Here is a 26,986-nt window from a genome sequence, read left to right on the forward strand (position 1 = left end):
CACAGCTTTGCTGAATGAAATTCCAGCCACTAAATTTGCACCTGGAAAGTCATACAGCTTTTGGCAGTTCCAGTCACTGCTAGACATTTTAGGGGATGTGAAAACACATCTGTGAAACCATCCTATGGGGCAGTTGAAATGATGGTTCCGTTCCATAAGGTGGCAGGTCTTGTCATGGAAAAGATTTGTGGCTCTACCGTTATAGGAGAGATTCCTCCCCCCAACATGCACACACACACACACACACACACTGTGAGTTTTGCAGTTTAGTTCATGGTGTGAGGAACTGGAAATGATTAAAATAAAATAAAAAAACCCAACACATGCCATGCATTCCCATTTGCTACTAATCTGAGCTGGATGCAATTTCATCCTGTTGCTGAAAAGAGGAAATTAATCCAGCTATTGGCATTCACCCTTATAAGAGCAACCCAAGTTTAACAATTCTAGACAAGTTTTAAGAAGCTCCATTTAAATTCACCTGTCCGTGCCAAAAAAACAATGGAAGCAGTGGCTTGTGCTGGATGAATGCAAACACATTTACAGGGCTCTGAGAGCCGAGCAGAAAATAAATTATGGGAATGAATTACCTAAAGATCAATGAAAGGGTATCCCTGAGTGAATAGCCTGCAGCTTATTTTAAATGCAGCGACATACTAGCCCTACATTCAATAGGTCTGCTGATTATGGTGGAACACTCTTGATCATTTTGGCATCAAGGATGGAATACTTTCCGCAGGCTGCCCTCCCTCCCCTCCTTTTCTTCAGAGACTGAAATTGAGATTGTAAAAGAGGTGCATTTAGATGAGTTTCGGAGATGCCGGGGCCAAGAATGGGGGAAATGCAATTTATTGATCATGACAATATTGTTCTTCTTTTTGGTAGGATGTTTGAATTAGCAATTAACATGATAAATAACCTATCTGTCTTGCTAACCCTCCCAATGTTGTGATGCCCTTAGCTTTCTGCCAGTTTGTTTTCTGCTGCTCCAATGATGCTGGTAAAGCTTCTGCCCCATTTAGCTGGCAAATTGCTGTATTTAATTTATTACTTATCTCTTAAAGCTGCCTTGCTAATAAAATTTGCCCAAAGCAGCATCCCCAATAAAAAGTATAACATAAAAATGTGTGCGCAAGATGTATGTAAATGTGGCACAGGAAGGACAATGAAGTAGCTAGGCAGGCTTCCTTGGGGAGGCTATTCTATAAAACAGTTGCCAGCATGGAAAAGGTTTTGTTTTGCACCCCACCATGCCATATATCATAAACAAAGAGGGCTGTTCAGGGGATCCGATGATCTGTACAGTAAATGTGTTCAGGGTAGGAGAAGCAGGCATATGTGTGTGTGCATACATTCTGTACATGTGTAGGTTTGTATGCAGGGATTATATGTTTTTTGCAAAGTTCCCCAACTACAAATAAGAATCAACATGTGTGCAGGTTGTGTGCACCTAGATATATCCGTGACATACAACGGAACAGGCATACAATCTTGGCTTCCTGCTTTCACTGTCACATATGTGCATTCACCACAAATGCTGTTGTCTGGATGGCTGGGCTGGGCAATATCTAGTTTTCAACACTCAACCAGCTAAATGCCGCTACAGACGGATATATCACAATATCTCAAATAAAGATGGAGCTGTGTAGAGGTATTGGCTAGCTTCACAGTTTTTCCTACACTGAGATTTTTGCATAACACACCCACACCCATGATTCGTGATCAAAAATTATGAAACTGATACCACGATATGGACTTCCAACCGGTTTCATAGATCACTCATCCGTATTGGATGGACAGTGCTAGAGAACAGTGTTTTGCTTGAAGGGATGGAACATGGAAGACAATATGTCCTTTCTTATATGTTGGACAACAGGACTATGGTACACCAGAGCCACTAGGGAACAGGGAGAAATTTGGTTCAGATTTCATTTTCATGCAAAACCTGCCTAATTTGCACTTCCCCAAACATTACATGGACTGAAATGCACAGCTGTCCTTTGAAATTTGACCTTCTCCAAATTTTGTGTACAGGAATTGTGTACATTAGGGGGAAGTGTGCACAAAAAATCACACATGTAGCAATAACATACAAAAATTGCATTCCATTGGCAGAAATTGCTTGCAAAAACACGTATATTAAATAAAATTGAATTTAAATGCACATTAAACTGCAACTAATTTTTGTGAGTGCTTAAAAACAATATCGCAGATGGATGCGGAAGTGTGACCCCCGGTGTCAACTACTGCATCCTGTCAGTGCAAGGAGTCCCCCCTGCACTGGCGCTTCACCCGCGCTATCCTTCTGTACCCTACACCCTCCCCAAATCTGCTTCGGAGGGTTAAGGGGACCCCTGGAACAGGTTTAGAAGGTGCATGAGAGGAGGAGAGGTGGAAAACTGTTCCATTGCGCAAGGAGATATTTCTCTTGACAGAGGGGAATATCTGTCCATAACCCATGGCTAGAGCTGATTTTGAGGGAGGCAGGGGGTGTCAGCAAGATCCCTAGATATTCTCCTGCATACCAGGGTGTAGACTGAATAGGACTCATTCTATACAATGGAAAATATATGCTTGTGGGAAGCCTGATTTCAGTAACACTCTTATTAGGAAGGTGGTGAGGTCTGTGAAAGGAAAAGTGTGCCAAAAGGGGTTGGGAAGGTAATATTAAATGAGGGTATAAGGGGGTGACATTTTATGGGTATACCTTAGTAAAAATACTTTGCCTTTTCTCTTTCTTTCTTTCACGAGAGATGGCTTCAAATAGCTGCACCCTGTTGCTAGGCTACCAATCTGTCTTCCACAAACCACCTTGTAGTTTAGAGTAACCTAACATTAAACTGCAGATCCCATTTTGTACTGTTTTTAGATGGGTGGATGACGTATTCTCCATTTTGAGTGTCAAGATTTTTTTGCCCATAGATGGTGGTGTGTGAGTATGTGTGGGGTGCGTATGTGGATGAAATCCTTAGCATGCTCGCTAGCATCAAGCATGAGCCTTTTGTAGTCCGATCCTGGATCAAACTTGCCTCTGCAAAGCAAGGGCGAGAAATTTTTATTACTCCTCAAGAATGATCTGACTGAGGAGATTTTATGGATGGGCTAATCTAGGCCTCTTTGATAAGAGAAAGAGCAAAGAGATTATTAGTTTGGTTTCAGAATATATTCATTTCTCTGGTGTGCTCCAAGGGATGTTCGTAGTAAATCACAGACCCTGCATGTTGCAGGGTTAGCTGTAGTTTATTAAATATAATCATTAACATTATTTAATTATAAAGTCTCATCAGTGTACATCTGAATACCAGTTGCTGGAAACAACAGGCAGGGAGAGTGCTATTCTGCTCACGTCGTGCATGTGGGTCTCCCATGGGCATCTGGTTGGCCACTGTGGGATCAGGATGCTAGACTAGGTGGGTCACTGGCCTGATCCTGCAGGGCTATTCTTATATGTTTAGGCACAAAGCTACTTAAAAGAGAAACATGGATCATGCAATAGACCTCTGCCAGAAGTATTTTGCAATCTCAATTTTCATATCTGACTAAAGAGTCTTGTGCCATAAAGCCCTGAGTGTGGCTACATCCATTGGTTCAGGAAAGGCATGGAATATTGTTGTGTGTCGGGAGGGGGGGCACTCATGTTGCCAGACGGCTCAACATTTGGCTGATACTATGCACACAAACCCAAAGGCTTGATGCAAGGGACTCCCCACTTTTCTTCAGCCTCTTGGGGCACACACGTTCCAGACCCTCCAAGTGTCCCTGTTTTCCAGGGTCGTCCCTGATTTAGAGAAACCATCCCAGTTTCTGATTTGATCCCAGAATGTCCCACTTTTCCGTGGATATCCCTATTTTCATTAGATAAATGTTGGAGGGTATGGAGTTATCTGACCCCCTTGCTGTCTGAAGACAATCCTGTATAGGGAGGGGTTTTTTTTTCTTTCCAGCAGATGTCAAAGCGATAAACAACTACCTGACATTCAGAAGACATCTTAAGGCAGCCCTGTTCAGGGAAGTTTTTAACGTGTGATATTTTACTGTATTTTTGGTTTCTATGGAAGCCGCCCAGAGTGGCTGGGGAGGCCCAGCCAGATGGGCGGGGTATAAATATATTATTATTATTATTATTATTATTATTATTATTATTATTATTATTATTACTACTACTACTATTATTACTATTATTATTATTATTATATACGTTGGAAGCTGCCCAGAGTGGCTGGGGCAACCCAGTAAGAAGTGTGGGGTATGAATAGTAAAATTATCATTCTGGAATGGGACGTCCCTGTATTCACCGGAGAAATGTTGGAGGGTATAACGTTACAGTTCAGCAATTCCTGTAAATCATAGATGGGGAACCTGTGGTCCTCCCAATGTTGTTGGCTTACACCATTCCTGCGTATTGGCCACGCTGGCTGAGAGTGGTGAGAGTCCAGGAAATGGTCCTGTTCTTTTACAAAATCCTACTGTGCACAGGAAAGTCAGTCTAAACATGCAGAGATGTGGTTCAGTTGGACAGATTGTGCAACTTAGAGCACATGCACTGCAAAACACAGGCCCATCTTTACCAGTAGGTATTGAGGATTAATTCTGCTGGTGTTGATCTGCTGATGGTTGAAGATTTAGATTTCATTGGAGTTATTGCTTTAAATGAATTCTTCCTTAAAAAAACAATGTTGTGAGCCTCTTATGGCATTGGATAAATTGCTAAACAGTATAAAAATATGGTAGACAGATAACTATATGTGTCTTGAATGGGCTAGGCTATACAGGGGGGCACATTAATTTAATCAATGATTTATAAGGTAATGTAACTGCACACAAATTCCCCTTGTGTTACTAGTTGTGTGTGCAACACTTTGTTGCAGGCAACAGTCTCTGGATCGGGATCTTTGACTCATCCTTTAGCCTTCCAATTTGACTGTTCTGCCTTTTGGCTTTCTTCTGGTTTTTGATGGAGTTCAGCATAATTCAGGTAACATAAGTGACACTTAAACCAAAGAGCAGTCGCTTTGTTACAGATTCAGCAGGAAAACATGTTGATGTGAGAAACAGTGCATAAAGGGCCCTAATCAGCAGGAGTACCATTTCGGTTTCCTCGGTAGCTTCTTCAAGGGAAATAAGCACAGAAGAGCCTAATAAATTAGAGTTATGAATGGTTTCAGAACTAATGAGAAGAAAGTCTTCTAAAAAGGAGAAAGGCCTGCATTGATTCTTGCACAATGTTCAAAGAAACAGGCTCCCCCCCCATTGGATCAAGTTCTCCCTTTGGACTTTCAAAAGCCTTTATAGAATAATGAAAAAATTAAATTAAAATGGAAATGTATTTCCAAGCGGACTGAAGAATGGCACAAATACATTTTGTACCAAATTCTTATTAATCTTTGTTGTCTTGTCTACATTTAGGGAAAATCAAGCTCTATAATGTGGTTTCCCACTAGAGATTACAAAATAGTCGGGGAATATTCTCCCTCCCAACATTTCATTTCACATGTAGCCCTATTTAGGTATATATATGTGTGTGTGTGTGTTTGTGTGTGCACAGACAGGCAGAGGCACTGTATTTAAAGTAAACCCTGATGTTCCATACCATCACAGCCTACCTCCCAATTACAGGTGATGGCTTCAGGAAAAGGTCCTCAAGGCTACGGGTCTATTCTGCATTGGGTGGCCAGTTAAGCATTACCATAGAAGAGGATTTGCATAATCAAAGGCGAGGACAAAAGAAGGCACCAATTTGCATAAAAATGCATATGGTAATTTGTACATATAGATGCAATTTGAGAAATAATGACTATAATTTAAGTACAGTGCATCTTGCCACAGCAGGGAAGACAGCAGGTGTGTGACACATGTGCCTGCTGGTCTGTTGACCAGGTGCTGCAAACTGCTGATGGGCTCCTTCTGCTCCCCCCTTTTATGGTTCTTTTTCTTTAAGCCTGTCTTGTTTAAAGGGACGCCCTCTTGAAACAGTGGACTGTCCTCTGACAGCCCATTAGAATACATGTCTGAGTCATAATAATGTGGGCAAGCTACTGAACTTCCTTTAGCAGAGGCCTCCAAAGTGCAGGCAAGCTATTAGTCTGGGTGGTTCCTCTAAAGACACGAATCTGCTGCCTATTGTTGTATAATAAACAACATTTCCCCCCTGGCAGCCAGGTCCCACTCACAAGTTAGCACTGCCATTATTTCTGACTCTCTGCAATTTCTTGCTCTTTGATAAATGCAGTCATTTATGTCTCTGCCTTCAATTACCGGACTCTGCTTTAATATCTGAAGATCAGAGGGCAAATTCAGACCATCTGCACGTGGCTACAATTGCATTTGCCCTTTTACTGTAAACTGGGGGTGGGGAACCACCGACCTAAGGGATGGATTAGGCCCTGAGAGGCCTGCCACTGAGTCTCTTCCCTTCCATATCTTAGAGGCCTCAACCCTGTAACCAATCTCCCTATAGCAGGGCAGACTTTCAGCCTATGACAGCAGAAGCCTGTCTGGTTCCTTGTAGCCCTCTCTTGCTTCTCTGGACCACACTTCTCGCTACCCAGTGGTGTGTATACATGTGAGATAGATGTGGAGCATTGCAGGAAGATGAGCTCAGAGACAGACTGAGTGATGTGGTGATAGAGGGGGTGGGGAACCCAGGAGAAAAACAAAAGGTAAAGAGATCAGGCTGAAACTAAACTGAACCCCACTTGGTACAATATCCAAAAAAGAGACTTAATCCCACCCTCCAACCCTGGTTAAATACACAAGCAATTCTCATCTTATGCTTATTTTACTTATGTGGTCGCAGCTTTGTGCAGGTGGGTGGGGGAAGATATATATATTTAAATGATGCGCTGGACTTTGGGAAGGTGTGAGGGCTCTGGCAGGGTCCTACTGCTCTCACATCTCCCTTCCAAAGCTAGGCAAACACGTACTGGGCTTTGAGAAGGTAACAGGAGGGCTGGAGCTCCCATGCCTCCTTCTCAAAACTGCGACCAAAACTGCAGGTGTACTGGATAATACTTGCCCATTAGTGTAAATTTTGTAAACGTTTAAATGGGCAAAGAGACAACAGCAGGTAAGAGAAAGACAGATGTTAATCGTACCCTTTAGCACCCAGGAACTAATACACACTCTTAAACCTAGAGAGAGCTCTCTTCCACCTATGGGATCACTCAACCATGTGGATGGGTGATGTGTATATAAGTCTAACCCATTTTCCCTTTCACTGCCTTTTCTGGCTTTCCTTCTGTACCACCCACTGAGAAAACCAGTGACACCACGTTGTGCTTCAAAGCCTTGGATATTAATTTGACTTTCTCCACTTCATCAAATCAAAGCATCACCAATCAGTGTTTTACAGTGTTTCCCAACCTTGTGCCTCCAGCTGTTTTTGAACTACAATTCCCATCATCCCTGACCACTGGTCTTGCTAGCTAGGGATGATGGGAGTTGTAGGCCAAAAACATCTGGAGGCACAAGGTTGGGAAACACTGGTTTAAAAGACTTTGCTAATATTCAAGCTTTAGTTCCTCAGAGACTCACACATCATCTCCTCGGTTTCTATCTCCTCAGAAGCTGGGTTCTAGTTAGGCAGTGATGAGAGAGAGCCAATTCTCAGGTCAACTTCCTTTGCCCTTTGCTGCCCACTTTCCCTTTCAGTCACAGCAAGGGAAATGTTTTCTAGAAAGCCCTTGCTTCACTGCTGAGGGTCTTTTGTGAAAGGTAGAGGAAGAAAGACAAGAGAAGAGTTATCCCCAAGTCCTCTCTTTTACTCTGCAATGATTTTTAATTTTTTAAGTATTCCTGGCCCTGCTCTGTGCATGCATTGTGTGCATGCAGTGATTTGCAGCTGTGTCACAGGAAACGGGAAACCAAAGGCATGCAATTTGTTGGCTTATTGTACACTAAAACAAAGCAAAACAAATCGACTTTGTGGGGGAGGGGGGTTGAAAACGTGCTTTCAAAATGGAATGAAGCAGGCACTGGTAAAACGTAATTACTTCTCAATAAGACAGAGTGAGTGCATAGTGAGATCCAGATGAACTAAAATTCTAGAGCAGGAATGTGGAACCTGAGGCACTCTAGGTGTTGATGAACTACACCTCCCATCTTCCCTGGCCATTGGTCATGCTTGCTGTAGCTGATGGGAGGTGGAGTCCAGCAACATGTGCAGGGCCAAAGGTGTCCCCCCCATTATAGAGCCCCAGCCAGCCACACACAGCAACAAAACCTGGATGACAATAAGGAAGACCCTGCCCCTGCTGTTCTCCCTGAGCTTCTTGGCTGCTGGATGACAGATCCATGTGTACCTCATGGCCTATCCTGCACCCCAGTTTCTGTCCTGTTGCCTTCGGTGCAGCGGAGCACACTGGTTCTACTGCCAGTAGGAAAGAAAGATTTAACTGCCAGTCCAGTAAGCTTCAGTATATGGAATCGGAGGATGTGTTATCTTCTTCTTTGCCTCAGGCAGCAACACATCTTGGTTAGCCCCGAGAAGGATAGGATGAAACTTTCTCCCTATTCTGGTGCATGGACAGTTAGATGATGTTCAGCACCCACTCCGCTTTTCACCTTCCCAATGGGAGAGGAATAGGGCAGGAATCTAAGATGCAGATGGGTGCATGATGTCATATACATCAATTGCCGTCTGCACTAATCACAGTGCAAACGGCACTTTTTCAGCAGGAGCACAGCCATCCATAAATTGTTTACTTCACTGAAAAGGGAATTGGCCATATTTTCACTAAACATGGGCACTCCCTGCCCATCCAAGGAATGCCTTGTTTCCATCACGTTTGGAATCCCCACCCCCTCTCCAGGAAACAACTCCTCCTCTGCATTTCATTCCTTCTGTCTTTGCTTCCTTTTGTTCATGGGACCATTTCCTAACATTTCTTCTTACCATTTTTAAAATGTAAAAATCAAAAGAACAGACAAACAAACAAAACATAATCCAAGTTACACAGGAACAGTACGGAGGTTGTATTTTCCAATTAAACAGAGAGCAGATGATGCGGAAAAATAAAAGCAGCAAAACACATAGTGAAAGCCAAATTTCATGATTTGGGAAGGGAGTTTTGTATATTTGAATTTGGCATGTAAGAAATGAAATCCCTTAGGAATTTTTTTAAACCAGAGTTTGGCATGTTATTATGCACACACACACCGCCACAATTATTTTGCACATTTAAATATACAAAGAGGCTATTCCTTTGCTTGGAATAGAAGGGAGGGATGTAGAAAGTGGAGTTTCTATGCAAAAAAGTGTTAGGAGAAACTGAAGAGCCTTTGGAACAAAAGTAGACCAAATAACAGAAAGGATGAACAACATCAAGCTTTTAAATTGGAATGTAAATGGCCTTAACATCAAAACCAAAAGAAATAAAATTATGAATTATTTGCAAAAACAGAAGTTGTTGGACTTAATTTATTTACAATGAGGTGATCTCTCTGGAAGATAAAACTTCTAACGAGGGCCAACCGATGGAGGGGAAATTGCTGAGATCCTTTTTTGAAATGACATAAACCTTAGAGTTAGCTGATGCATGATGACATAAAAACCCCACCAAGCGCAGTTACACCTACTATGCACACCTAAAGAAAGGCCATTCTAGAATAGACATGATTTGGTTGTCAAAAGATCTAACAAAAGATCTATCTCCATTATTATTTAAGTTATTTAATTATTATTTAATTTGGTATTGGAGGTACTTGCAAGAAAGATTAGGGAGGAGGAGAGAATAAAGGGCATACTGATAGGACAAAGCCTTTGCGAATGATGTAGTAATAACAGTAGAGAATCCATACGTAAGCTTACCAATAGCTGTGGAAGTCATTCGGCAATCTAGTGGGATTTTATATTAATAAAGATAAAACAAAATGCTAACTCAGAATGCAAATAACCAAACAGAGAACTAGAAACTGACTTAGGAATTAAAGTGAAAAAGAAAATTGCTTAGGAGTTTGGATTGCATCTAAAAATCTAAACTTATTCCAAGGTAACTATAACAGAGTGTGGACTGAAATTTAAAAAGACTTAAAAATGGGAGTGAATGAACATGTCATTTTTGGGTAGGATATCCCTAATTAAAATGAATGTTCTCCCCAATATGATTTTGTTTCCCCAGTCATTTCCAGTAATATCTAACCCCAATTTCTTTACACAATGGGAAAAAAATATACTAAATTTTCTATGGTAAAAGAAAAAAACAAGGCTTAACTATAAAATACTAACAGATGAAAAGCATTGGTGTGTGTGTGTGTGTGTGTGTGTTTCGCTCTCCCGGAGTTGAAATTATATTATGAAGCAACCTGTTTAAGCTATATGAAATAGTGGATCCATTTGAAGGATGCAAATATACTGGATTTAGAAGATGCTGATCTGATCTATGGATGGCACACATATCTCTGGTATGAGAACACTAGGGTTCAGAAGAATTGTTTAATCATGTGATTAGAAGGAGTCTATATACACGGCATAAAGAAATTTTAGAAAGAAAGACTCCTGGTTGGATTTCACCAGTGGAAGTGGTTGCAGTATAAAGGCTAAATATGGATAGGATTTGGGAAAAATTCAAAAATCTCATTGAATATAAAGATGGCAACATAAAACTAAGAGATACAGGGGAGGTGTCTAATTGGATACCTGACTGGTTTCAATACTTCCAAACAAAGGAGATGTTCAAAAAAGATAAAGAAAGAGGATTTGTATGAGAAGGATCATAATTTGAAAAAGTGATTTTGGGGTCTAACAAGAAATTAATCTCTAAAATATATAAACTATTGCTAGAATGGGAGAATAAAGACGAACATATAAAGGAGGCAATGATAAAATGGGCTATTGATATTGGGCATAATTTTGAAATTGCCAAGTGGGGGAAAATACAGAATTCAACAATGAACTTCTCTGCATGTTATCAAATAAGAGAAAATATTCAAAAAATGCAATATATAAAAGAGGCTCAAAACTATGCTGGAAATGTATAGAAGCAGAGGGTTCATTTATGGTGGAAATGTAAACAGGCAAAGGAATTTTGGGAGATGGTGTATAACAAGTTAAAAAAAATATTTAAATTCACATTCCCCAAGAAACCGGAAGCATTCCTTCTAGGCATACTAGGGAATAAGTTACCAAAGAAAGTCCACAACTTATTTCTATATGCAACAACAGCTGCAAGGAAAGTATATGCATGATGTGGGAAACAAAGAGAGACCCCAGGGAAAGAACAATGGCTAAATAAACTAATTGAATATGCAGAGCTTGCCAGTATGAGATTTAAAATAAGAAATCAAGATGACAAACAGGCAAGGAGTGAGTGGGAGCTAGGGGAATATTTACTAAAAATTGACCTCAAATGTAAATTCCAGGTAGGGGTTACTTTATGACCAACAGTTGACAACATAAAAGAGATGAGAGTGTGGAAAATAAGGTGAAGGAATTAATGTATATGCAGCTAAAGGTAAAGGTAAAATGACCCCTGACCATTAGGTCCAGTCGTGGCCGACTCTGGGGTTGCAGCACTCATCTCGCTCTATAGGCCGAGGGAGCCGGCATTTGTCCGCAGACAGCTTCCGGGTCATGTGGCCAGCATGACTAAGCTGCTTCTGGCAAACCAGAGGAGCTCATGGAAACGCTGTTTACCTTCCCGCCGGAGCGGTACCTATTTATCTACTTGCATTTCGACGTGCTTTTGAACTGCTAGGTTGGCAGGAGCTGGAACCAAGCAACGGGAGCTCACCCCGTTGCGGGGATTAGAACCGCTGACCTTCTGATCAGCAAGTCTAAGAACTGTCAAGGAATGCTGGGTGGGAAGTAAAAATGAACTACTGTATAAGAATGGAAAACGGTGTACAGACGTATCTTGGAAGTCGAATGGAATCCGTTCCGGAAGTCCGTTCAACTTCTGAAAAGTTTGGAAACCAACGCATGGCTTCCGATTGGTTCCTGATTGTGCAGGAAACAATAGCGGAAGCCGCACTGGATGTTTGGCTTCCAAAAAAAGTTCTAAAACCGGAACGGTCACTTCTGGTTTTTTATCATTCGGGGGCCGGAATGTTAGACTCTCAAGGCATTTAAGAGCCAAGGTACAACTGTAATTGTAAAACTGAGAAAGAAAATAAAGAAAGAAAGTGGAGTCCAAAGTGGAAAGTGGATGGGTATTGGGACCTTAAACTTTTAAACTTGTTCATAAACAATGTAGAGTCAGGGATGAGTAATGAGCTGGCCATCTCAGCACACCAGCTGCTAACTGGTGATGGGGAACTTCAAGGCCCCTGAATCTCCCTTCATACTAGATTTGTTAACTTCAAAGTAAAATTGGATTAGAGGACGCCTTGAATAAGAGGAGGCTCCTCTGTAAGGTAGGACACATGGTCACCCTAATCTCTTAGCAGCTACATGTTGTGACACTGTTGCGACATATCTCTCTTTGAAAACTATCCTTTCTTAATCTGTGCTTCATTTTCTAACCCTAGGTGGGTGGCAAATAGCATGCCAGTAGCTCAATGGCGCTCTGTTAAATTTGCATTTGATTTAAGTAAGGGTGTTATTGAAGAGAATGCAGTACACATGCCACTCTCTGAAATTGTGGTTGTTGTTATTTTGCAGTGCAGTGCTCTGTATATTTTCGTCTGTCATGCTGGGGTGGAGAGTGTCAAGACTTCCTACATAATGTCTGTGTGTGCGTGGGAGAACTCACAGAAAAAACGCAAAGTAAGAAAGAAAGATAAATAATGCCACAGGTAATATAGCGCAAGGCGCCCTAAGAGAATTGAAGCAAAAGTTTAGAAAATGGATTCCATTTGCCTTGAATAAGGAACAATTACAAACAGATTTCCCAGAGATTTGGGTCACATATTGAGCGTATTATACAACATATACCTATTGATTGGCACTTCCTTCCTGCTCTTAGGTATAATTTCACCTGCATTTGAAAGCTCAGCCGTGAGTGTTATCGTGGTTCAATCATCTGTACTTGCAGAGGGGAGAAATGTCAGGCTAAAGCAGGAAGCAGTCAGAAGCAAGGTGACTGGCCGACTGGATACATACGTAGCTAAATCCTTTGAAATCCTTAGTTTGAAATTGAGTGTGGTAAGTATTGTTTTAATTATTGTAAGCCTCCCTGGGGCTTAATTAATGAAAAATAAAATAAATCCTTATTCTATATCCAGCGAGATGAGGTAAACCTTATTTTACTGAATAAGGATTTGTTATTTAAAAGATGATCACACCACACTTCAACAGTTAATCCCAGGATTTATTTTAAGGGTGGAATTACATGCTACACATGTCTGCAAGCTAGTATGATGTAGTGTTTCTGGTGTTGGACCAAGACCTTGGAGACTAGGGTTCAAATCCTTACTGCGCCATGAACCTCACTGGGTGACCTTGAGCCAGTCACTGCCTATCAGGTGGAATCTAAACACATATAAAAATGCTGTGAAAATGCTTTTTAAAAAAATGTTTCGAAAAATACATTGAAATTTGCATAGCTCACTCTCACCATCTAGTGTCACATTTGCATATTGCACTTTACAACACATTTAAAACGTTTTATTTGCAGCTGTATGGCTGAGTCCTCAGACTAACCTACTGTGTAAGCCTGTTGCGAAGATAAAATGGAGAGTTGGGGAGACCATGTACACTACCTTCAGCTCCTTGAAGGAAAGGTGGGATTGAATTAGAACAACAGACAAAACAACTTCTCCTCCCCAAGCATCTCCTCCATTCTGCCCTACTTTCCTATCCACAAATACCTGAAGTTGCTTAAATAAATTAAAACAGAATAAGTGTGTTTTGAGAGAGAACACCTTTTTGAAAACACATATTTAAATAAGTTTTCAAGTGCAGCTTTTCATGCAGATAAACGCAGAAATGGGATGGAGGATGGTCTCATGGGTGAATGCTTGTTAAAGTGGCATGAACTGAAAACAGAAAGATTTGCCCATGCCTAGTTTGTAGCCACTGAATATATAAGTGCCGATTTCCACCATATGACGTATCAGCTCTGCAGTCTTGAATGTACATCACAGAACAGTGGGATTGGAATTTGAATGGGACTGCTTTGGAGTTTTTTTGTTTTGTTACCCCATATACTATTCAAGGAACCCTTTGTCACTGCGCTCTCCTGTTTTAAATAACTCAATGAATGAGTCATGGCGATTATGACCCAAGCTAATCTCTAGACACCAGATCAGAAGGTTTAGAAAACCAACCAGTGCCCTCACTCCCTCTGCTTCTAACACTTAGGCTTGAAGCACCTGCTGAAAATAATGCAAATGAGGTATGCTTATTTATCATGCCTGATTTGCATAACTAGCCCTTGAATTTGCATGCTATGTAAATCAAGTTGGGGAGGGGGAAGAAAAAGGCGACTTCACTCTTGAAAGATCCTAGCATAGGCATGGATGTGCATGGCATAAAACAGTTGTGCTGTGCATCCCACAGGTACGGATTCCTAAAACACTTGTGAATTCATTCTGGTTGTGACATAGGAAGGAAAAAAATCACCACCACTGAACTGCCCCCCCCCGTTTTGTCTGGGCTATCAGCTACTCTCTTCTTCACAATTGCCACCACCCAAGGTCAACTATGGTCTCTTAGGTCAGCTCTCTTAATGCATTGCTCAATTGCAGTGCCTTCAAAGAAAGAAGCAGATCTTGAAGCAAGACCACCCATCATACCTAGCTCTGAAAGGGGAGAGAGTTGAAAAGGTTTTCTTACAGTCCTATGGTTTTGTAATGTTTGTGCCACTTACAGATCTGTAAGAGACCTTCCTTCTTTCTTGGCCTTTTGTGCTAATTTCAGACTAGCAGGAGCTTTTACTTTTTTTTTTTTAGCCCCTTCAGTCTAGCAGTCTTAGTAACTGTAGTGAGAACAGATGCAACAGCTCCGATCACTGTATGCCTTTGATTTAATTGGCATCATTTAAAGGGCAACACACTCCCCCACCTGAAGTTTCCTAAGAGTGCAAGCCTGCATGCCCACACACAACTAAGTCCTGCTGAGCTCCCACACTCATTTGTGTAGGACTGCAGCTTCCAAAGATATCTCAACAAGATGTGCATGCCTGCCTGCAGCAAAGGAAAGGTAGCTGAAGGAACTCCCCTAAATGATTAGCTTTGCAAGAGCTGTTGCTACATCAAACCCCCCTGTTAAGAGCTCCACTTTGGACTTGCCAGCAAAATGAAGTTAAGTGAGCTGCTGTTAAACGCTTCCTGCTCCACATATATGTGGGAATTCAGATCTGAATCTCATTATTAGGAATATTAGAATACTTCCTAGGCATTTATTGAAACTGGAAATATCAAACTATTTGATCATATTCATTAGCTTTAGTTTCAATAGGGAATATGAAAGGGAAATGAGAGGGTGTTTCTTAGGCCAGCATTAGTACCATTAGGGCAGGATGCTGAAGCAGAGGTCCTGGGTCCCACTTCAAGTAAGCGATGTAGTGCCCATTATTGCCATCTAACAGGGGAGCTCCCTTCTGTAAGACCATTAAGTTCATAGTCTAAAATTACCCAACTGTACTTCTGCAGTCAAGTGTAATAAGCTGAGGTTAACAGCAGAAATCTAAATCTTCCAGTCCTCACACATTTGTTTAGAAATAAGTTCTGATGAAATTTAGGGGAAGTGCTTAGGGCCTGAGTGTAAATCTACCACTTCCTGAAATTTTTTATTCATCAGCAAGGATGGTATTCACAGAGGCTCGATTGCAGTGAGCTCAGCTTCTCCTGAAAGGGATGAAAAGCCCACTGAAGCAAAAAGGAGTGTTTTTATTGACTATAATGAGCCCTGGATCTGCTTCTCGATAGATGTCTGCTGAGATTTTGTCTGATGCTGTGCTAAGATTTCAGCTTCCCTTTGATGACATTGAGTTAGTTGCTAGCCTCCCCCCCAAAACTCTAGTCTCTTAAATTCAAATATGCCCTCAAATTTGAATGCTGATAATTTGAAACTGGAGCATACAACGAAATCACGCAGCTAAATCTGCAGTCCAGAGGCCAGGGGGTGGGGCGGGGGACACTTAAGCCATATCGCGAGAAGAAAATGCTAATAGGAAGCTCTCTTTGCCCCACAGGCCCAGTAATGAAAATATATGAGACATAGGTTGAGTTTAGATAAGGCCGCAACTTAATCTGATGATTTACAATCAATCTCCTCATCTTCACAATTGCTTCCTGGTGTGAGTTCCTACTGCCCCAGGTGCCCACATTGCAAAGAAAGAATAAATGCAGCACCAAAAAGAATACAGGTTTGCATAGGATTTGCATACCCCAATTTATATATAAAGAGGCAAATGAAGAAATAATTGTAATTATTTAAATAGAAATATATCACCAAAGGCTGTAACCGAGGACTAATCTACACTTGTCAGTTAAAATGTTAAAAATGTGTTATAAAAATGTGGCACCAGAGAGCATCGTAGAGCAATGATCCATCGTCAGTGTAAAATTGCATTGAGAGCTATAGTACTTTTTTTAAAAAAACATTTTTACACATCATTGTAAGTCCAGCCCTAGCTGATGGTCAACTGCAAGGCCCCTGCTCTCCCATCTGATGGTTCTTTATCTTTAGATTTGGAGCAGGCAGCCTTTGAAATGGAGGAGTATCTTTCAAATAAAAGACTCTCCTCTGCAAAGTACACTGTCTGGCCATCCTCCTGGGAATACTGGAAGAGTATGGTGGATCTGCGTTCTGGGTAAACGAATCCTTAATGTTAGCAATGTGTAGGCTATTTTAAGAAGATGGAATGTTCCTAGGCTGACCATATCACAGAGAGGAACATAGGCCTGCCTCAATGGACAACCAACAAATGGACCTTCATGGCCCAGGTCAGGGAGAGTCATGGGCTCCCACTGCCTCTGACACTTGTGCTTCAGTTTGGTGGCCTCTCAGGTTTTCTTGCAGAGATAGGAAGCCTGATGCCTTCCAGACATTTGATTAGAACTGCCATCATCCTTGACCATTGGCCATGCTGGCTGTGGCGGATAGGACTTAGAGCCACAACATCTGGAAGGTGCCAGGACCCCATACCTACTTTATTGGAACGAAAGGGTTTGAAAGTCATTGTTTGAGCAAAGAGAATGTGAGACGGTTGGTATTGTCTTCATTCTGTTTTAAGGCCTCCAGGTAGAAGCCCATTCCATGACGGGATGTGGCATGTGATATGACCCATCTGCACTGAATAGCTCTTCCCCCAGTATTTATATCCATCACACACTGCTTTCTGTAGCCGAGCTCATAACTCTTTCCTTCCTACATTTCCATCTGGTGGGACAGGAGCCAACTCTGATCCGTAATTGTGTGCAAATGGATTCATTTGACTGCTGAGCCACTGGAGACTCAATTTTAATTTATTGTATGTATTTCCTGCTTGCTTGCATCTAATTGCCTTCCCAACCCTAGATGAGGAGGGGTTTTGTTAGCTTTGCTTAATAGAATGAACTGAATTTTTTTAAAGCACCTATATTTTTTAAAAAAGAAATTCAGAATGATTATTTTCTTTTGGAGAAGTGTCATATGCAACTTGAGAAATCCTTTTCTTCTCCTTTTTGTTTTATTCTGTGTCGTGCTAATGAAATTCCTGAAAACATGATGGGTTGCTGTTGCCATAGAAACCCAGAGCTGGCAGAAATTGTTACCGTTTAAGGCTGCAGATTTATTCATGTGCCCTGTTAGTCAAACATCATACAATAAAATCAAATTAATATTTCTGTCTCATCAGGTTTTTGCAGCTTTGCTTCGCTCTCCCCCCTCCCCCCCAAACATCTTTGGAAAGAAAGAAATGTAATCTGAAAATGAGTGTAAGTAACTAGATTCTCCATATCTTCTTCATGGCAAATCATCTAGTGTGGTCTGACTAAGGCAGAATAGAGCGGTACTATTACATTCCTTGATCTGGACTCTATACTTCTGTTGATGCAGCCTAGAATAGCATTAGCTTTTTTTGCTGTTGCATCACACGGTTGACTCAGGTTAAGCTTGTGGTCCACCAAAACCCTAGATCCTTTTCACATATACTTCTAGCAAGCCAGGTGTCCCCCATCCTATATTTGTGTATCTGGTTCTTCCTGCCTAAGAACCTTACATTTGTCCCTGCTGAAATTCATTTTGTTAGCTTGCGCCCAGTTTTCCAATCTGTTATGATCATATTGAATACTGATTCTGTCTTCTGCAGCATTAGCTGCAGTTTGGTGCCATCTGCAAATTTGATGAAATCCTTCATCCAATTCATTTATAAAGACATTGAACAACAACGGACCCTGGACAGAACGCTGCAGCACTCCAGGGTAGAGCTTTGTGTAGTGCAGCTAGGAAACAATGTTCCAAACTAAGTTCCCATTCCTCTTCCTGGTTCTTGCTGGTGTCTTTAGCATCTCACACAGTGTAGCTTGCTTGTTGCTATAAATGTTGGCTCTGATAACTGCTTATAGGGCAAGACTAAAAAAAGCCCTCCAGATTTTCACTGCTTGAAATATGGCAACCCTAGCTTAGCATGGCAGCTTTGCCCATACGATTTCAGCCATTATTAGTTTCTATGGTTAAGAACATTGGAAGGTGCCTCATGTTGAGTTAGACAGCTGCTCTGTCAATCTCCATTTTGTTTACTCCGATTCTCTGGGGTGCTAGGCAGGAGTCTTTCCCAGTCCCACCTGGAGATGCCAGGGACTGAGCCCAGAACCTTTTGCTATTGAGATACAGCCATTCTCCTGGTTTTTGTCCAATGAATTATTGCCATGGATCCAGAGAGAGGAGATCCATATGCTTTCCCTCTCAAAGTCAGTCCAGGGTAACTCTGAACACTCATCGTTCAGTGGAGGCTAACCAAATTTTACACTAGTTCTAACTTGGGGAAAGCAAGCCTTCTCCACCCCTGGCTCTGTTGATCACAGTAGTTTGCACCATGAATGGGAAAATGAGGGCAGAGTGTGGGGTTGGAAATGGACTGGAATTCTCTATGCTCCTTTCTTCCCTACTTATATACTATTACTACTACTCATCTTGTAGATTATAGTGCACAGTGCATGTATGAATGGAGATACTGGGATAGATGATGATAATGAATGGCCTATGAGCCGCTGTAGTGTAGGCATAGGAATGGGGAAACCTACATTCACCCATAAAGCTTGATGGCTGACATTGGGCCAGTTATTACCTTTTTGTGTAACCTATTTCTCAGGGTTATTTTGAATGCAACTATTAATGCTCCCTTGAGCTCCTTGGAAGAATGGCAAGATATACCTAAAGAATGAATTAAATTCTTGGAAGCATGGCATCTATTTTCTAACATAACATCTGTGCTAAAAACTCCAGTAGCTCTTTAGAATCCTAATATTTCTCAAAGATCGTGCTGGCTCACTTCAAATACTATATTGACTCACAGCGGCTCAATAGATTGCCAGCACTTAGCTTGTTTTATCTTGGCACCTTGTTTGTGACCTTTTCAGGGAAAAAAGATAATGAAGGAAAATGGGAACATGGGCCACGTGTTCATAGCAGCAGGTTTTCTAGGTTGCCATGCTATCGAAGCTGCCTCTTTGTACGATTCAACAATGGTATTAATTTAAAGCTAAAGCCATAGCTTAGCCTGCAGAATGTAACAGGTATGACAGTCCACTAAAAAGGATGAAATCAATTAAATGAACTAAGGAGGGGGAGGCAGTTTACAAGCGTGTATATGCAATGGTGCAAATGCAGCGAAATCAGACACCCCAATAGCAAAGAGAAATTGTTTGATAAAGGAAGGCGGGAATATGGAACACATGACCAGGAAAGAGAATCAATGAAAGGTCTCTATTCAGATCAGCCATGAAAAGATGTAGGGTTGAGTCAAATATATCCCACATTTAGATATGCTGTATTTTTTGCACCATAAGACGCACCTAGTTTTTATAGGATGAAAACAAGAAAAAAATAATATTCTGAATCAAATGTTGTACTAAGCTATTTAATAAACTACCGATATATCAGAATAATATTTTAACCATGTAAAGTGAACAGCAGTCAACAGTGGCATTAAGAACCATCAGCACCATCATTAAGAGAGACTTTATCCCCCATTAAGGGGGGCAGGCAATGGAAAAATATGCGCTTCCCACATTGAGTCCCTTAGATCTAATGACTGTATGGTTTGGCCCTACACAATTATTTTAATAAAGCCAAATTCAGTGGGACTTTCTTCCTTTTTGGGATTGCAGAGACTCTGGGGGCTTTCATATGAGGGAGGAATGAGGGAGGAATCTGATTCAATTCCCATTTAATTCATACCTTCGTACACAACACAAGAACCAAACCACAGCCGCCCTTCAAATTTCACACTTCTGCAAAGGAAGGCACTGCTTTCCTGGCAAGACCAGTGGCGGAGGGAGGGTCTTGTGTGGTGGCACATCGCCTGTGGGGATGTGGGACATCGCCCACACAAGCATCATCCCAAGGGGGTGGTGCACGTCCCAATGGGGCGGCCAAGCATGGGGGCAGAGGGATTCCACGGCTCCCGCTGTGCTTTAAGCAGCTCCTGTCATGCTTTTCTGCTTTAAAGCGAGCTGTGGAGGAGGGACGGACGGGAGCCGTACATCTGCAGTGTTTCCTATCCTATCCTATGTAGTATTGTAACATTATCAAAACCACGCCGCTGCCACAGTGAGTAGGATTTAATGACTATGTCGAGAAATGAAACTGATGAATGTGAGGGCAAGCAAAATGAACAGAAATGATGCAAGGAATAGCAGCAGAACAACTAAGCCGAAGAATTTTTAAGTGCCAATAATAAAACAATAAATAATGTTATTTAATCATCACTTTCTGCAAAAGGGCTCCCAAGCAATGTATGAAAATCTCAATAAAAATAGGATGCACTTTTTGAAAACATGGAAATCTTTTGAAATGAAGTAAGCAGTTTTGACTCAGCCTTACGTGAATATGGAAGTCTCTGGATCAGAAAATGAGGTTGGGTTTTCAGTGTAAAACATCAAAGCTCATGGAATGCTGTGCCAGCCATCTTTTTTGTATACTTTTATGCACCAAATTGAGCGAAGTCCTGCTCATCCGCCTGGATGTCCCCGCCCCCGTAGGGTGGAATGGCAGACAGAGAATATAGAGACAGAGGCCATGAGGGGGAGCAAGAAGAGGGGGCACTTTCATGCCCGGCTGGCTCTGGAGGTGGTGCTTGGAGCAACCTCGCTTTCCGGGATTTCACCTGCCACTGTAGTAATAATAAATTAGCTGCTTCTGAGAAATGATTTAAAGCAGTTTTGACACCAGCAGCATCATAAAAAGGTGCCTTTGAAGCACATTGGTAGTGAATCCAGCTTCAAGTCATTAGGAAAGAAAAGAAATTAAAATGCTTGAGAGAGGAATCTTATTAGGAAGTGAAGCGATCTCCAGCAAACATTGTCAATTTTGCTTGATTTGTTCCACTTAAGTGACTGTAATGGGAGAGGGTAATTTCAAATGGGTGTTTCAGATGACTCTCTGTGCAAATGCTTATGCTTCCCCTCCTCTCAACCGCTGTTCTTCCCTCCCCCATGAAAAATAAGGAAGAATGGCATTTAAAATGCATAAAACAATGATCTAACTGTACAAACAATCCACATGGGCTTTTCTTATAATCCTGCTGTGCCAAACATTCCTTTTGATTAATTTAGAATCTCTTTGTTAGGAGTTTTCCGATAAAAACCAGAACACCTCTATGGATCTTTGCAAAATTATATCTATAAACGTGTTGGTATATTGTTTGATTTTACAGTAAGTTGTATTGAAATAAAATATTGTCGTTTTTATTGTGGTCCCTTGCTCTGGGATTGTGCCAGGGGTGCCAACTTGGGGGTCCAGGAAAGCCCTGTCCTGCATAATCAATCACTTGATGCAGTGCACACACAACATTTTGAATGGGAATGCCCAACAACTTGGGGGAACCCCCAAATATTTTATTTTATGGATTGTGCAAACTAGGAAGAGTGGGTTATAAATAATTTAAATAAACAAATCTGTGAGGTTCATCCAAAGTGGAGTCCTGCCCCACCCTGGCCAAATATCAATAATTTTTGACGAACCAATGTAATGCTGCCTAAATTTTGTTTTGTTTTGTTTTTAATGTAATGACACATTCTTCACATGTAGACAAATTCTGGCCCAGCAGAAAAGATGAAGTCCTTTCACAGGAAGCACAATGCTTCCAATGAGTGCTAGTAAGTATAAAATGACTCCAGGCAGACCATTCCTACATCCTGAAAATGCCCAGGTGTGGCTTAGGACTTTCTAGGGACCCATCTTCTTGTGGTTCCCTATAGCAGGAGACAGGTGTCCTTTCAACATTGATGGGAAATATGTGTGCTACTTAGAAGACAAAGAAGAACTGAGCCCAGAGATCATATGCCACAGGGGTGCATCCTTGGCAAGAGTGGGGTGTGCACCCCCTGTACCCAGTTCCTTCCCTTGAATGTTCATTAGTCCCCACTTATGAACTCACATCAGAGGAGTCACACAACAGATTCTTATGTGATTTTGGTATGGATGTGAAGTCCGATGTCCTCAGCCTGGTTGATGGTAAGCCTGATTTGTACCTTGAACATTCTTAAGATGTTATTGTACAGGAGAACTCTGCCTATGGGTACCAACAGCTATGGCATCCTGAAACCTTCCAGTTGTATGCTAGACACCACTGGATCCTGATAAATCTCAAGCATAACACTCCAGCATAACACTGCCATGAGCACAATATCACATTTGGTGCCAAATCTGATATTTCCCCCCCAGAATTTGGCAGCAATCCTAAAACATTGGGGGGGAAATCCAATAAGGCATTTTTGAAATGATCAAATTACACCCAGAGTTTGTCATGTGTGACACATAAATTCATCTTAACTTCATTTGCATCTTAGGACCCTAATGTGCATTCACATTTTTCTTCTATCTTGTCTTGGTTGCCTAAACCGAACCCCCCCCCAATACATAATATAAGTAGCCATACATCCAGGGAAGGAAGATTCATTTAGCCTGGAGCGCAAAATAGTCTGGATTTCACACTGCTAATATGACATTCAGTAGCCTGAGAAGCTGCAGTTATTTCAGTTTCATTACCAATCATCGCTGATATTGGAAACTCATGTAGAATAATGCCCTTTCAGTTCATTTCCCCTGGAAAGTCAGACCAGGATTCTATGATCATTAGAATTCCATCTATAATTTTCACCATTATTATTATTATTAATTATTATTATTAATAATAATTATTAATATTAATATTATTATTATTAATAATAATAATAACTAATAAAAAGCAGTTTTCCATATTATTGGAATGGAGTCTTTAAAAAAGAAACTATTTAAAGAGCAGCAAGTCTAAACTATATGCCAAGAGACTACTAAGTTTCACAGAGAGCCCTGTATACCTGAAGGAGCATCCCCACCCCCATCATTCATGATGGACACTTAGATCTAGCTTTGAGGGCCTTCTGGAGGTTTGTTCATTGCGAAAAGTGAGGTTGCAGGGAACCAGGCAGAGGGATTTCTCGGTAGTGGCGCCCTCCCTGTGGAACGCCTTCCCATTAGATGTCAAGGAAATAAACAACTGTCTGACTTTTAGAAGACATCTGAAGGCAGCCCTGCATAGAGAAGTTTATAATATTTGATGTTTTATTATGCTTTTATATGTTGGACACCACCCAGAGATAATACTCTATTATCATTCTAATAGCCGTGGAGCTTCTGTAAGTGATAAATGTTTGGTTGCTTCTCTGCTAGTTCATTGTGAAGCTCCTTGAAGGCTTCCACCCAATAGTTTTCTAGCATGGAAAGAGGTTAGGGCTGGGGGAGGTTATGAAATGCTCTATTGTTTATGTCACACGCTCTTGCAGATCAAGCAACAGTTAATATCAAACACTCTCTACACCTAAATAAAATGTACAACCACATAATATTGGGGGTGGGGGACTCTCCTTCTGTGTATTTAAATAGAGGCTCTTCCAGACAGGTACTGGGACTTTTGAACTGGAGCTGCTGGAATTATTCTCTGCACCTTATCAGCTCTCTTCAGCTAGAAGTCTCCCCAATAGGAGGATCTTAGTCCTGAGCAGACCTTGACTCCCAAGGAGTCCTTAACTACATTCAGATGTGGGGTTTATTGCATTAGTTTTCCTGGTTACGATGCTAGTACTTCTGTCCCAATTTCAAACATTCTTTTTGCACCACAGTACCTGTTGTGTTAGAAGGAACACAGGTGGTGCTATGGTCTAAACTACAGAGCCTAGGGCTTGCCGATCAGAAGGCTGGTGGTTCAAATCCCCATGACGGCGTGAGCTCCCATTCTTTGGTCCCTGCTCCTGCCAACCTAGCAGTTCGAAAGCACGTCAAAGTGCAAGTAGATAAATAGGTACTGCTCTGGTGGGAAGGTAGACGTGCGTTGCTCTGGTTCACCAGAAGCGGCTTAGTCATGCTGGCCACATGACCCGGAAGCTGTACACCGGCTCCCTCGGCCAATAAAGCAAGATGAGCGCCACAACCCCAGAGTTGTACGCGACTGGACCTAACGTTCAGGAGTCCCTTTACCTTTACCGGTTGTGTTATGGAGCTGTGGCATACCACACTCAATTTCAAATGGAACTACACTTCCCAGAACCCTTCTCCCTACAGAAAAATGACCCTATTCTCTGCTGGAGAGCTCTGGTGATGGGCACATTAAGTAAGCGTGAGTGTCTTGCATCTGCTTTCTGGGAGTGTACACGGAACATTGATCCATTGTATTTGTGTGTGTACACACGTGGCAATGTGTGTGTGCGTGCACAGTGTGACATGGCTTTTATGGGTTTTGCACCCCTTTAAAACATTTCACTGGGAACAATTTTCAGTAAGGCCAGCTCACTCCGCGAAAGAAACAAAAACAAGAATGCATTAGATGCGAAGTCCAGAAAAGGTCCTACAGTCAATGAAACTTTAATGCAAATTTAGGGTCTCAAGTCTGATTGAGATCAATAGGTTTGTGCATAGGTTTCATTGACTTTGATTCCATTTAGTTTCTTGGAAATGTTCTCATTGACTTTGGTTTGTCCCAGTGATGATAATAATCAGGTCAGAAAGAGATGGAATAAGTGAATTCAGCAGAAATGGTACACTGTTTGCCCTAGGCTGAAATTCTGAAGTCATACTGTTTGAGGGGTAGCTCTTGCATGGAAGTCAAACCCATGTACGAACATTTTGCATTAGAATAGATAGAATATTCTTTTTATGCTGCTTTTTCTTAACATTGAATTAAGGTCATTGGTTTCACTGAAATAAATGAAGAGGGTCATATGGGTTCTGTCTGCATGGCACCAGGGCTTGGAACGCTTTAAACACAACTTCTGTTTTCCAAGACACCTGCTGCTCTTAGCTTCATGGCTGCTGTTCCACGTTTCTATTTTCCTCTCCTCTCCCTCCTGACATATAAAATTACAGGTTAAGGCTGTTCCTACACAACAGAGGCATCCATTAGTTTGAGTATGAGAACAAATAAACTGAATTCATTGGGATTTAACCACGCTTTCCATTTATGGTAGGGATGCTGGCCTTTGTGTAATATGTGTTAGTTCATCTTACGTATCTTAGAATCAGGAGCAATGCACATGTTTCTGTTTCAAGGGTTATCCATTGGCACCTTGATGTTTAAGGTCTCTTGGACTAGATATTATATAAAAATGGAGATTGAATGCAACACACCAGATTTCCAGACTGCTGTGGAAGTAAATCCCTCCCCTCCCTCTTTCGTGACAAGGTGTATATGGGATGCCATTACCAATTTTAGTCATAATAAATAGCTTTATTATTAAGGTCAATCGCACCATTCCATTTGACAATCCCAATTTATAGCAATAAGAAACAGGTTTTCTGTCTCCCTAGCCATACAGCTTTCCACACACAGGAAACAGACTGACCAAGAATGCAGATATCTTTTTTCATTTTCGTTTTTGTTTTTGCAGTCTTCAGAGGATATAAATCTTTCTGTGTAGCAGATACAGTGGTACAAAGAGTAAGTGAGCTGAGGGAGACATTATTTTCAGTTTTTACAATAGATCATTTTATGAAGGTCACTGTGGCTGTAGTGAATAGAATGTGAGATTTGGAGCACAGAATCCTAAACCTGAACTGTCTCGGGAATAACCTTGTGATCCATTCCTTTAATGCAGGGGTGGGAAACCTGTGGCCCTTCACATGCTGCTGAACTATAGCACCCATCAGTCCTGACCATTGGCTGCACTGGAGTTGGGAACCCAACATCTCGACAGCCATAAATTCCCCACCCTGATTTAAGGGAACTTTAAATCAGAATGCAAGGTCCTTTCTGAATGTAGAAACAAGGTCCTATAAACTTAGGAGTAGGTAATGTTGAACTCCATAGGGCTTACTTCTGAGTAGGTATGCATAGGTTTTTACTGTTAGTTATTGTACTGTCTTATCTGCTGAGCAATTGTAGTAATGACGTTTTGGAGAATGTGGCAAGATTTTTGAGTGACACCATGAAATTATGTCACCATAAGTCCTAAGAGCTATTTCGTAGCTTACATTGTCTGGGCAGTTTTATCCTAAAGTATCTCCTACTATGTTCTGTTAACTGTGTTGTGTTCTGACCCATCTATACGATGAACTTTTTCTGTGGCAATAAAGGAGATTGATTGATTGAACTAGGTCATCATACCTCCTCACCTTAGGAGGAAGGGTTGCCAAAAGCCTTTGTTCTTTCCCGTGCATCGTGTGAATCCAACCACAAAGAATGTCTGGGCTGATCACTCCAACTCCAGACTGCATGGCTTTAGCAAGTCATCTTTGTGTTTCTATACAAATAATTTAGAAACATTTTACCACTTCTTGAAACTAAGTTTTGCTGCTTGTGTTTTGTTGCTGCTGTATGTCTGCCATACATCTGGATTTTAAGTAAACCATGTTTAACTTTCCAAATATGAGGTCTTTCTATGCTAAAGGGGAAGTAAGGGGAACTTTGGAAGAAGCTTACAAGGGGAT

Source organism: Podarcis melisellensis (genome assembly GCF_964234715.1).
Source record: "Podarcis melisellensis genome assembly, chromosome: 2".
Taxonomy (NCBI): domain Eukaryota; kingdom Metazoa; phylum Chordata; class Lepidosauria; order Squamata; family Lacertidae; genus Podarcis; species Podarcis melisellensis.